This window comes from Coloeus monedula (genome assembly GCF_965178545.1).
Source record: "Coloeus monedula genome assembly, chromosome: 15".
NCBI lineage: Eukaryota > Metazoa > Chordata > Aves > Passeriformes > Corvidae > Coloeus > Coloeus monedula.
The window spans coordinates 14,019,811-14,034,804 of record NC_138795.1 but is presented as its reverse complement, the minus strand read 5'-3'; positions in this window follow the sequence as shown (position 1 = coordinate 14,034,804).

Sequence of the window (14,994 nt, the reverse complement as noted above, 5' to 3'; positions counted from 1 at the left end):
TTTGAAAGAATATCTCACTTGACTGGACTTGTGGGTAAGACAATCATGGGGCAGTTCAAATAGCTGCATTATTCCATTTTCTGTCAGGAATCCAAAAAATCTGCTTGAAACACAGATGGCTATTTCCCTGTCATCATCCACCTCCTCCGCTGATCTCCTCACCATTTCAACCACATTCTCTGTGTCAGGATCCCTGAGTAGGGAAGCTTTTGCACCTTCTTTTTTCAGGGAAGAGCTACAAGCTGCTAAGTGAGGGTGTTTTGATGGTGGATGAGACAGTCCTGCTGCAGACAGCACTGCTGGGAGACTGCCTCAGGCTCGGGGTACTGCAGGCACAATGTCATAAATATATCACAGGTACTCCCAGGCCTTGTGCCATGAGTACAGAATGGCAAAAATAGCTTGCAGGGATTATGTCCCCACATTCCAATCTTGCGTGGCAGCAGCCACACAGCAGGAAAAACACTGGAGCCAGAACTTGCCTATGCAGGTTACTGGCTGCACTGCAGGGGAGACTGCTGGGCAAATCATAACTCCAAAAGAGATGGGAGTTTCTGTTTACACAAAGCAAATGACACCATTGCTCCTCCAGTCCTGTCCTTCCCCCATGTCCCATGTAGCCTCACTACGTGCAGCTGCGTCAAGGGATCAAAAAGCTATTTCATAAAAGGCTCCATAGGTTTTGAACCACAAAAGGGCATCAAGAATATTCTGCTACTGCCATGCCTGTTTCTGCTGTTTAAGTTGGGGCAAAATTTCAATTCTCCTTTGCTGGATCTAGCTAAGCAAAGTTAAAGCCAGTTCTGGGTGCATCTGGACCGTGAATGGAAATCCCTCTGCTACACCTCTGGTGTAAAACCACCAGGACATCGACTGCCACCATCTTCTCTACATCCTGGTACAGTCACACATTGTGTAATCAGCTATTTGCTCTTAACCCTTCTAATTCCTTCTTCATTCCTATATGTACCTCTCCACCTTCTCAAACTATGCTGGTTTTTTTTTGTTGTTGTTTGGGGTTTTGTTGTTGTTGTTGTTGTTGTTTTTTGGGGTTTTTTTTGTTTTGTTTTGTGGGGGGTTTTTTGTTGTTTGTTTGTTTTTGGGGATTTTTGGTTTTGGGTGTGTGGTTTTTTTTTTTTTTTTTTTTTTTATAAAAAACCCCTAGAATAGACTTGGCAAAGCATCTCAATAATTATCTGTTGGATGGGGTTTGTGGCTAACAGAACAGCACAGAAAATTATCTGAATAATTCCATGAACCTGATACCAGCAGAAGGCTATAGATCCATTAGGTCAGGACAGAGATGATGTGTTTCAAGAAATTTTGGACTACTATTTTTAATGTGTGGGTGAGCTTACAGGAAAACTGAAAACATCATTATGCTTAACTGTTGTTAAACCAACAACAATGCAAAAATCTGTGTTTAAAGAAGAACTTTTCTGTTTCTTTGCTGCACCCTACACTGCTGCACCTGAAACAAGAACCTGGGGTTTTTTTTCCAGTTGACAATGCAACTGTGGGAGGAAAGATCACACAGATGTTCTGTTCTTCAGAGAAGTTGGGTTTAAATACACACTCAGCATTTCTGACTCTGAACAAAGAACTTGTTACAGAAGTAAAAAGCAATATCCTCATATTGCCTCACAAAATTCTGCTTCACAAAAATTAGCAACAGCAACATCAATACAGATAAAAAATTGTACCTTAAAACATTATACACACATAGGATTTTTGGTGCAAACAATAATAAATTCCTACTTTCAATAGTTGTGTTGATTCCAATTTGTGTCCCACAGGTAGGGGTATCCTATTTGAATACAGGTAGTAAGAAAAAAGACTATTCCTTTCCAAAATTTACAAATGCACCATATATCATTAAAATAGAAAGTAGCAATAAATTTACTTTATTAGTGGGAAACTTAGAATTTTTTTAGGATAACAAAAGGGCAACGATATTTCAATCACTGGGAAATTTAAATGTTTCTGAAAATATACTGCAATATATGTATTATAAGTAGGGAGAGATAATCTATCTCCTTCCAGACAGGTTATTCTGATTTTCAAGGACAGAAAACTGAGACTTCATACCTTCAGTTTACACAAACACCTTTGTCAGAACTAATAATCCACTTCAAAGGCAAGAAGTTTCATAGTACTTAATTATGTGGCCTCTAACATGTCATGATGATTGAATTCATATGAACTTATATATTTGGGCATCGAAAGCCCGGTATTTTTTCTTAATTAGAAACAAAGATTCAATGCAACTTGCCGAGAAAATAAATGAAATCCACATACATCACCTCTGAGCAATAGCCCTGATTGAACGGGGCTGTTTCAATCTCTGCGGCTGGCAGTGCTCATCAGTGAATTTGTTTACAAAGTGGAAAGAATGAGATGCTGTCAAAGAATGAAAAATAAAAGCTAGATTTCTTGGGAAGGAGACATCCGTCTTTTTCTATTTGTAAATGCTGACGAGCAGGGTTTAAGGAGGGCTAATGTCATCCATTCATCTTAATTAAAGAGTTAATTGCTCGTGTATCCAGATTTGGTTAGCTGATCTTAGTAACATGAAGAGCGTTTGCTTCCATGTATTTTATTGACCGCTGTAATGACATCATCAGTACGACCCAGGATTTATTCCTGCTTCAGCCTAAACTCGTAACTTTAATAGCCTCCTACATGATAAAACTTTCAAGAGGGAAGGAGTTCTTTAGCATGGTAGAGAACACTGAGAGGTCTGTCCAGACCCTGTTAAAATGTCTCAGTTCAGCTATCATTGAAGTATTACTTCAAAGTCTAGAGTCATGAAGATAAGTAAAAAGTAATTTTAAAGACTAGTTCTTGGCAAATGAATATATGGAAATAGCATAAAGCATCTAAAAATCGCATATCAAATATAAGCAAGAGACTTATTACTATTCAATTTTTCCCATCTGTAGTCATAGTCAAGAAAGCACTGACACAAAAACAGACAGGTGAGGTTCACAGCATATTCTAGGGATTAAACACCAAATTGGTTTAGTCCTGTGTTTTACAGCACAAAGAGGGGAAACTCAGATCTAAAGAAACACCAGTTAACTAAGAAAGTCTCTGAGGCTTTTCTCTACAACGTCTTTAACATTTACTGCAATTCCTGATGTTATTTCTTAAAGATTCTTCACAGGAATTAAATTAAATTTTACACAAGAGGAAAATGGGCAGTACTAGCGCTTTTTGATTGATCAGCTATGTGGTACTTAAAAATTAAATAAAAGAATCCATTACAAAACATAACACGTTGTTTTCACTTATCCTGGTAATGAGTCTTCAGAACTGATCTATTCATGTTCTGCTGCTTTCAGGGGATCAATTTCTGTTGCTAATAACACCCATAACTTACACTAAGGGTGGAACAGCCTCTAAGAAGCACCACACACCAAACATAACTCACTGTAACACAGGCACCCTTGCTGTGAGCACATGCTTCGTTCGGGAACAGTCCCAGGGTAGCTCCTGTGCACTCTCCTGAAATACCTAGAAGGCACTAGGAATACTGTGATAAGGTGCTACAGCTCATCTAGCTTTATGTACTTCACAGTGAACTTCACTTTGAGGGGTTTTTATGCAGTTTAAGCTTTTCAGGTGACTGGTTCAGAGACCAGTACTGGCTCCTGTGCTTTCTCTGACATACAGGAGACTTAAGTACTGATGGGGTTTCCGTGTTTCCTCAGAAGTCTTTATAAAAATATGATTAAAAAATACCTAATAACCTCTGTATTATAGGAACACAAAAATACATTGCCTCTCCCATGGAATAGCATCAGGCAAGTCCAGGACACAGAACTGAGTACGGTGCAGTGGGCTCATGTTATCAGAACAAGGTAATCAGCTCCAGAAGAGGATCCAGTCTGCCTGTGGCAGCCTGATGCTGCCCCCAAACCAATCAGCCCTGCTGAGAAGTCACAGGGTCATGCTTCAGAAGCTGCTCTCCTTTTGGGTCTCCAGCTTGATGCCATGTGGCTCAAGGACACTCCTCCAGCCAGCCCATGCACCTCCACAATCACACAGGAGTGTGTCATGGATAAAGGGAGCACCACTGGGGAGCAGCAGATTTGTTGGCTGTCACCAACTCTACAACTGCCTGCATGGGTGAGCTTTAACAAGTGGTTAAACAGCTCACTCTGTCCCAGCTATTCCCCAAATCACCTGTATCTCCTTTCAGAGATACTTGGAGATTCATTCATGGGAAGATGCTGGCTGTGAGTTAAGCAGTGCTGTTATTTCTGAACAACTCCCTGCTGGAAAAGGCAGCACAAACAATGTATGGGGTTACAAACAGAGGAGAGGACAGTAACTGAAGCTGGATGAGACCTGAGGGAACTGTCTATCCCAATCCTGAGCTCAACACAGAGGTCATTTCAGTCTTGAAAGAATGTAGGGATGGACACTCCACAGCCTCCCAGGGAAACCTGCTCCAGTGCTGGACTGCCCTCACTGCCCTGAGGACTTTTTCTTTATGTCAAAGCCCGTGGATATGGAGAAGGTGGCCACGAAAGCAGAATTTCTCACTAGAGCTTAGATGTTACTCATCATCTTTCACAGGTCAGCTCCAATCAAAACAAATATATTTTTTAAATTGAAAGTTGTTCCAGTTTTATTTACACTCCAAGAAAACTACTCATTCAACCTTTCTTCATATACTTAGTCTGTTTAGTGCAGAATCCCTAAGAAGAATGACAAGAATAAAACTAATAAACCTCTCTGCCACTTGGGACCCCGTGGAATAGCATTACAGAATCCCTTTTACATCAGCCGGGGCACAGTGGCAGCCTGAGAGTGCTGTACACAGGCAGCTGCAGCCCTGCCAGGAATCCTGAGCTCCTGAGTCACAGACACCCATTCCTGAGCTCAGAGGTCCCTGTACCACACTCCTCCCATGGGTCTCTCTGTGGGGTGGTGCAGTAACCACATCATGTCAGAGCCTTCAAACCACCCCAGTGCTCTTCCAAGACATTAAACACACAGCTCGGTGGCCTTGGAAATACTTTTAAGTAACTGTAACTTTTTTCATTAATTTCAAGTCTCTTCTGTTATTTCCATTTTCTTTGTTTTCACATGCCTATGCATAAACTACAAAGCTATTTCCTAAACACTTAAAGGAAAAACTAAAAATGCCCTTGGACACAGACTGTGGACTAGGCAGTGATTGTCCCTTTTGAAAGCTACTTTACATAACATTAAAATACAATGTCACTAAAGAGAAAAGTGCAACATTTTGTTGTTCAGTAGAAACACCTTGGATAATACTGAAATAAGATCTCTAGTGGCTTGTGAAGTAGTTAGTTCAGTTGTTTAGCAATAACACCTTTGGATTTGTAAAGCTTCTACAATATCTAAAATAACCTAAAAGAAGAAAGTTTAAAAAGTTTTCTCTAACTAGCTAAAACCACCTGCTGTAACTTGAATCAAGTAAAAGTTCTTAAGAACAACCTTCTTTTGAGATAACACATTTTTGAATTACTACACTGTAATTTTTGTACACTGCATCAGGCAATGGCTACTGCAACTTCTTACAACGTTACCAGCTTACTAATAAACGTGCATGAAGCGGAACAGGGCATACAAGTTATAATTCTTTGCCTGTGCCTGGCGACATAAACAGGTCTGATACCATCAGATGAAGAATTGAGGAATTAAACCCTCCAAAAGTCTGATGTAAAGGATTGGACATGCTAAAAGAGATGGTGAAAAAAGGCTGCTAAGAAATGGAACAACATTCAGGAGAGAAGCAATAGATCCACAAATGGAAATAGACATAACCACAAGAAAATGTTTTATCAACATAAGAGCCACAAAGGAGCTGTGCATTTCAAAATAAGCAAAAATTGTTTTTGAAGAAAAAAACAGCATGGTAGGTAGGACTTCAAAGACTTTACTGTAATAGACAGAAATGAACAATAAAAAAAAATACAAAAGAAGAGAGACAAAAAAAATCCCACTAAGACCAAGATCAACTTATTCTATGTCCCTGCTATTACCCTGTTAACCCTTTGATGCCAATGCTGGGGAACCATTTTAGTGATTAAAGAGAATAAATATTTCAGCACCACAGCAGTTGCTGCCTCCAGGCAGCTCCTGAGCCTGCTCTCCAACCCTGCACCCCTCGATGTATCTCTGGCAGCACCTGCACTTCCCTTCCCAGCTGGAAGGCACAGCACCTCCCCTGCCCAGCCCATCTTCATTTTACTCCCAGCCTGGCCCATAGAATGCACAACTGCCTTGTCAGAGAGAAGCCACATGAATCACTGTGCTCTGGGTGGAAAGCCCCCTTGATATTGTATTTCTAATCACAGAGAATAGGAACCAATGCATTCAAAAGAGGGGCACGGAATAGATAATTAAATGTCATTTAATAAGGATAGAAGATGCAGCTATTCCATGAAATACCAGGTTTCTTAGTTCAGAAACAGCTACAAAAAATATTTTTAATTGGATTAAGGTAAAACAGCAGGTAAAGCTATGGTTTTCTTGCAAAATACATTGCAGTATTCTTGTGTCTTGTTTCTGAATCATTGACACGAGGAGGATTTTTGCCACTGGCTTTAGCAGAACAGAACTAGCTAGTAATGGAGTAAAAGTTTTCTTCTTGGAAATTTCAAAATAATTCTGAATCCTGAGAGAATACATAGTGCCATTGGTCTACAGTAAGATAGGATGGAGAAATGGAGTTTAAATGGTGCTGGGGAAGCTGAAAATTAACTGGCTAACATGAAAAACTGTACATAGAAAAAGAGATTTAAGCAAAAAGAAAGATTGAAGTCTAATGCTACATGAAAACAGAAATGAAATTTTCATGGAATTTACTTTTTGATATCTTTGCATGTGGATTTCTTTTCTTTTGTTGGCTGCTTTTCCAGCCAACAAAAGAAAAGACAGAAGACTTCCAGAGAGAAGGCTTCAGAAACTTTTCGCTGAGGAAATATTTATCATAATTCATACACTTCTAAATGCCTATTTCAATCCTCTTTTTCAAATCATTTTGGTAACCACAGAAAAAATGTGGTTTGTTTTGCTTCAATGTATAGTAAGCTGTAAAAACCAAATTCTGTTTACAGAACCAGATTTTCTATTATTTTAGACAGTCCTTTTCACAGAAAAACCTTTACATGTCATTACTAATGACATTACAACCCTCTCTAGCTGCCCTCAAGACCTAGCTGTTTTGTAGCAGACAATATTTGACATCTTAGTTTGCAATCTCGGAAAAAGCCAAGAGAACAGAAACTGTCCTGTCAGAAAAAAAATGGCTTCAGAAGCTGGTAAATATATCACATTTCTATGGCGACGTGATCAAAATTGGAATGTTTGAATCAAGAGTTGCCTGCTTAGTGATTAATTGCAGATGTCAATACCAAGAGGTACCTGCAAGGCAATTAGCACTGTACTTGCCTAAATGTCACTGCACTGTAAATACAGAGTGGAAATAAATAGACAGATTGGCTTGGTGCATGTTGTTTGGATTTGGAACAGGAATCTTGGAAATGTGGTTCCTAACTGAGCCAATTTTTTATTATGTGCTGCTGATATGCTACAAAAGACTTCTGTCTTTCTTTTTTTCCTGGTATACTGGGAGGTTAGTGCCACCGAACTCTCAAAATGCCACGTGGCGATCCTTACTAACCAAAGCCATCACATGCTGAAGAAACTTAGATAAATTTCTGCAGTTAAAGCTGTAAATCATGAGACTGAGATAGAATTTTGTTTGCCATTGGAACCCAAATTGATAAATTTTATTATATGCTTTACAGTGGCTGTTTACTTTGATAATACTTTTCTGTCCTGTCTGCCCCAATTTAGAGTCATGTGAATGACTGAGAAGGGAATCACAGCTACAGGCTGAGAGTCAAGAAGCAGACAAATAGAGGCTGATGTCACTGCTGTGCAAGACTAAATATATATTACCATTATATCTGTCAGACTGATATTCCATAGTTTAACTTCTATAAAAGGAAAACAATAACATTGACCACCCTCCTCCAACCCTTTTGGGGATTCAGTCATGTTTGTTCGGTAGATTAAAATCTGGAAAGTAATTGTTTCTAAAAACTGGGAGGGGGGCTTTTCTTTTCATCACACAGCCAAGATTTTATTTTTTCCAGAATTTTTCTCCTTTAAACTATAACATATTAGCTGCTGGTGGCCTTTGAAAACTAGAGGATCAGATGAAGCTGGCTCTCCTTCCATCTGCTAGCTTGCATAATAAAAAACCTAATCTATATATTAATATAAATATTAAATTCTTTTTTTTAAAACTAATTAGTACAGATGCAAAAATCTCATGGCCATGAGACATGTGACAAAACTTCTCTGTTAAAATAAAGCTCATCTATAAATTTGGAAATCCTTGGCTATAAAAGTCTTTCATTAGCAGCACACACTAAACAATGATCACTGCTGTACGATGAGAGACAAATTAATGAATCAAACGTTACAGATTTCATCACATTCACTCATTTGCATTTAAGCCGGTTTCCAGCTCTGTCATGCATTTGCTTTTAAACGAGCCCCTGTGGATAGTGCTGCAATGTTTGATTCATTAATTTGTTTCTCAGTGTACAGCAGTGCTCACTGTTCAGTATACGGTGAAATACTTTGAAAATATTAGTTTTAACAACCTATCCTTTATTTTAACAAAGAAATAATCCTCAAGAAGGAAATGCTGGCCATTTTGCAACAGAGCCCCTGCCAAATCTCCCAGTTGCTACCCCAGCCCATCGTTATACTACTGTGATATTATCTGGATTAAATCTTCACAGCTTGCTTTCACATATTCTACAATTTCATAAAGCTTTGAGCCAGCTCTTTGGGTTGGTATTATGATGCCAAATTCAACTCCTGGGAAGTTAAAGGTGGCTTTAAGCCTTTGCTCTCCAATCCTTGGATCAGTCCCAAGCAGTGACTTAGATCAGCCTCCCGGACACTCGGTGATACTCTGCCACCACTGTGCCCAGTCCACCAGTTCCTCCACATTACAGCTGAGTGGGCTGCTTGGCAAAGCCATCTCTGTGAGAGCTGCAAAACTTTGGAACTTGCTTTTGGTTTGTAACAGCTTGAATTTGGTGACCTTACAGCACGCTGAAAGCACCATCTGTTCTAGAAGAAAAGACAGGCATGTTCCCTGGCTGGCCAGTGCACAGAAATGGTTGTTTTGGTAATTAGATGGGTGGCTGAGTTCTCAAGTTCTTGTCTGAACCTCAAATTTTATGTATTTGACTACAACATTGTTGTAGCAATCATTGCTCATGTTTAATTCCAAAGAAATAAATACTTATAGGCATAAAGGCACATTGCAACCAGGTTTTAGCAGCCTACAGAAGGTGGCTCTTCTCATTTTCAGGTGGATTCAACAACACTCTGAATCTCCACTTGCCGGAACACAAGTCCAGTGGTCACCCGTGCTTTAGATGGCAAACTTAGGTGAAATTAGATCCAACCTAATGAAATCCCAAAAGGTTTATTTAAGCACAACAGGTTGCTTATGGTGCCTATGAATTTCCATCACTTGCTTTTTTATTCCAGACCACAGGCTAATCTCTGCCAGGTACAGGTGAGGTAGAGTTTCCTTTGAGGAGGTGTTACGAAAATCAGCATCATTCTAGTTAACTCTGCCGCAGCTCTTCCCAATACTTGGATTTTCAGTTTTATTTATTCACTAAAGAAAACAGATTTGTCGATGTGCAAACAGTCTTAAACTGGGAGTATGAAAGAGTCCTGCCATGCTTCTCACTGATATCCTTCCCATTTACAGAATACCCACATATCAATTAAACTCACCTGTTAATTAAAAGCTTGTCTGGAAAATTCCTTGCTAGTTGGAAGCAAAAGAAAGTGTAAAAACTATCTGAATGCTGGAGCTTTGAATTTTAATTACTTACTCCCAGGTTTGTTCGTGATCCCTCAGGTGTTGGCTGGGCAACAGCAAAGAACTGGAAAAGAGAAACAAAATTATTTTGTAATTTGTGCTGTAGGGAAGAAAATGTATTGAGAAGGTTTCTAATTTTCTCTTCTTATCTTGTTTAGATTTACTCTTTATTAATGTACTTATAAGGGAGTATCTGCACAAAAAGAAAAAAAGATTCTGGAAGATTACAGGCAACTACAGTGAATAATTGTTCTCTAGATTTGATATTTTTTTTTTTTAATAATATGAGAATTCCTACTGTGTTTATCTCACAATGGAGAATATAATTATAAATGAGAATAATGCTTGTAAATTTGGAATAAAGGCTACAGCTTATCTGAGATCATCGATTATATATATGTATTAAATTTGATGTGCTGTTTATTTTATGTGCATCTAAATAGAAAAGACATTAGCAGTTTTAATAAAAACTTGGGCACTTGTATGAATTTGATCCCTCTCGCTAGCCTCCCATATAATAATAGCTGGGTTTTGACCATTTTCTTTCCTTCCTACATTTTTAAGAAAAATGATCTTTTTTAACAGAGCAGAATACTTCATCTAAAGAGAGTCTGTAAACTAAACATGGAGGCAGGGGATAGCTCTTCTGCTTTTCCTCATTAAAACAATCACCCCTTCCTTCTCCAAAGTCACAATATTTTAATACCATGAAGTTTTTAGTGCCCCTTTATTAAGGATAAATACCTGGGATTCTAATTATGATCAGCAATTTTTCCAGTAGGAAAAAATTTGACATTTTACATAGGAACTTAAGAGATTTCATGAGGTTTTTGATGAATCTCTACATGTGGGAAATTTGGCCATCTGAGTCAGGTGAAGATTTACACAAGGAGTTCTCCAAGAACTGGGATGACAACTTTCAATTTTTTCTCAACACACACACACAGAGCATACACACATCTGTTTAAAAAGTTCACTTAACAGTTAAAATGCTACTCTTGCAAATTGACTTGCAGGCACCTAGATGACAATAGAAAATGCAATTGAAATAACTCCACTCATGCTAAGTAAGTTTTCTTCCTCAATACACTTAAGAGTTTCAAATTGAAAAAAAAGAGTCAAAAGTAACATAAATGGTAAACAGTTTATTTACTATGTATGTAAGCTAAATCCAAATTTATTGAGTGAAAATACAAAGCAGAAACTAAACACATGTGAGCACAACAATTCGAGTCTGGTACAGGTTATAAGACAGTTAAAGAATCAGATGCTGCTTCAAAGTGCATTTAAGGGACTTGTAATGTTAAACAGCTCAGATTTCTCTTGCATTAAGTTCACAATGAAGGTTTCCTCATCAAATGAACAAGACTTCATGAACTGTGACTGCACAAGTAATTTTTGGCTATTACACTCAGCTGAGTGCTGCTGGTTTAGCAGTATATGTACAGTCATATATTCAAGCAGAGACTTTTGCTCACTGTGTTCAGCTAAAAATTCTGAATATTGTGCAAATCAGTAATTTTAGGACCCTTAAATAAATTAAAATATGGAAGTATATTAGGGGTGTATGAAGGATAAACCATGAGAAATTCCATCACAGTTTAAGAAAGAAAGGAAGAAAGGAAAGGTGAAAAAACCTGAAAAGCAAGCAGGTATCTATCATCCATTTTTTTTTGTAGCTACATGTCTTTCAGATGGAGACAACATATTTTTTACTGCAGTTTTCTGGGGGACAGGCCTTGTAAGCAGAATCTTGTTTACAACAGAAAATACATTGCACTAGGAGTAGCCATGATGCCTTCAGAGACCCAACCTACAATTACTGAGACATTTTGTGAATCTGTCACTTATAAAAGAATGCCCTATGAAAATTCAAACACCAGCAGCTCTTGCCTAGGTGTGGTGGTGCATCCCCACACCTCCCTTTTAATCCACCTTAAAATGTTCATTTGTGAGAGCAGGCAACATGTAAATATAACTCAAAATATTAATATATATTCTTTCTGGAAGAATGAGAATCTGAAAAAAGGACAATGCTATGTGCAGCCAGACCTCTCCAAAAGGGGACAGAGCTACCACAGTGACTAAGATGATGAAAATACCTTTTAGAATATTTTACATCCGAACAGCATATCTATTATTCTCTGCATTTTGAAATGTCTCTAAAAGTAATTTTTTTTTAAAGAGAAATGAGAAGTTTTTATTCATACATTCATACTTGGTTTTTGTTATTCTTACTTGTTGCCACCCAAAATGAATTCCAGTATTTTTTGCATACTACTGTTAATTTCTACTGCTTCGGGAGTGACTCTCTTCCTTTATGGCAGCTATCACTGACTTCTCAATAGTTATGAGACAGAATCCTACATAAAAATGGCAAACCATATTAAACTTCTGTATGATCCTTGATGATCTGCCAGAGTGTCTGATCCATTCCAGAGTACACAAGTCCAGCTATGTGCCCTGGTTAATAAATAAACAGTTCATGTAAAACTTCTGTTTTCTCCCACTGTCTTAATCCTCCATTTTGTTTGAAGAAATCCATATTATATTTCAATCAGGATCTCTTTTCTTAAGAGAACATTAAGTAGTGTCTCAGGTCTGAAATTTATTAATGAAGCAAAACTTTTTGCTAGCAAAGCTTTTGGCAAAATATCTTTCCATGTATTGCACAGTCTGTTATCGTCATGATCAGCACAGATTTTGTACATCCCAACAGCCTGGTCTCTTATGAGTGAGAAATTTCACTTCTCCAAATGAAGTGAAGGATAATGCATGGGATTTAGCATGGAAACCATTCACTCACTGTTGAGCGCTTTTCTGGTTCTCTCCTTGGCAAATACGAAAAAAATACATCTGTCATTATTCTTGGTAGTACAGACATGTATCAACTGAGAGATGGACTACAGCTCCCAAAACATTTTCAAAAAGCTGCCACTAAACATTATGAGTGCTGAAATTAAAAAATAATTAGCCACTGCCACCTTGATCTGCACCTGTACAACTTCTGCAAGATATCATTACCCAATTCCTTATAAATTAAAAACTGATTTGGGATTTGCTGTTATATTAATATTATTCAATTTTATCTATAAAGATCATATTTAATATATTTTAGACATACAAACTGCTAGTTTAATTTCTACATGATGTGCTTTAATACATTTCTGTAAGGTGCAGAGGAGGGACATACAGGGCTCCTCCCTCAGGACAGACCTGCCTAGGCTTGGTTTGGTCGTAGTACAGCACAGGAGACACCCAAGGTGATCACAGGTAGTGTGGGATAATTTCCCAGCATATTGCACACCCAAAAGAGTGTGGGATGGCATCAAAAACTGCATTCTCCAGCACTACGCAAGGCAGCTCTTTGTCAAATCTGACAGTTTTTCCAACCCTGCTAATGAGAGGGTAAAACAAATTCAGAACATGAGCCCACATTTTAGGCTTGCATGGGAGATGCCTCTCCTTTTGGATGAACACTGCCAGGACTGGGGGCCAGAGCACATTTTTTCCTACAGGCATCACGACCTTTCAGCAATTTGTGAATCCCCAGTTTATACCAAAACATTATGGCGATGCCTTTTGTTAATTTCAAGGATTTATAAGTAAGGATGGGATACTTTTTTAGCAGACCAGAAAGCACAAATCAATATATCAGGGAAGGACCTGAGCAGAGCAACGATCATACTACAAATATCAGAGCTGAGTGATTTCCACACAAATAAAGTGAGGCTGCCATCGGCACAGCAGCTCCAGCCTTGCCGTGTCAGAGCAGTACTGTGAGCGCTGCCCCAGCCCCAAGGTCACCCCCACGGGGAGCAGGGGCTGTGACACTCGCAGGGGCTGTGACACTTGTGAGCCAATACCACAGCTCTGCCCTTACAAACAGTGACTCCCCAGCAAGGCAAAGCTTAACTCTTCACAGTGACCCCCACGCCTCTTTCGCAAACTAAACAGCTCAAGTTAGGAACTTTTACTTCACAAGAAAATGCAGAGGCTCTTCTTTTCTCTTTCGTTTGCAACGTGCTCTTCCTAGAGGAGAAGGAGAAAATAGGAAGATACAACATTCATATCCCGTAGCTGGCTAGAGCCCATGGTTTCAACATTCTCTCACCAGAACATCCCAGAGGTCTGACAGCTGACCACAGCCTGCCTTGTGATACTCACAACTGATCCGTCAGGTTGGATCTTGCATGAGGATGAGGAAAAATGCAACTCTCAGTCTTATGATTTGAATGCTGTGCCACCGGATGAAAGTAAACTTTTTTTAAGGTAGGAAAGCCAGCTATTGCAGCAAGTCTGGCTTCCAGTTTTTCACACCAAAGCTGTTGCTTCTTCTTTAAACCAACTCATTAGTAAAACACTTTTGCATCTCATCTACAACTCAGGACTGACAATACAAAGTCTAATTAACCTCAGATATGTTTGAAGTTCCATTATCACCTTATTTACCCACAGTTTGTCCACTCTGGCCTTCTGTCCAGTTCAAACTATCTATGCATATGTCCTGGGTTGCAGTGTATTCTATTAACATCCTCAGGAGCTGTTGAAATCAGGTGGGGCAGTGTTTCCTTGCCTCCTCCCCCCAGACTGTCTTTCTGTTAATGGCCCATCATTGTCCTGCCGCCTGACTCAGAGATAACTCCCTCTGGACTATCTTCTGTTAATGAGCCTAATCAACACTTGGCCTCATGACTCATTACCCCATTGTGAGATGCTCCACCCAGAGGGAGGAGCCAAGCATTCCATCCTGGATATAATCTGGGACTCTGACCACCAGAGACAACCCTTCCACTGGATTTCCAGAGGATAGGAGCTACAGAGCCACCACTGGACCTTTTGAGGAAGAGCAGACCCTTTTTTACAGGATCACCGCTTCAGAGGACTGCAGCCACCATTCTACCAGACTGCTACCACCACCCTGCCTAACAGGGACTCAGGTTGTATCTTGACACTGTCAGTTTGAACCAGTGTTTTCTTTTAGGTTTTTTTTTCCTTTTCTTTAATTTCCATCAAATTGTTATTCTGACTTGGTGCCTCCCACTGGTTTGTTTTCAAACTACTACAGCATGTTATATCAAATTAAACAT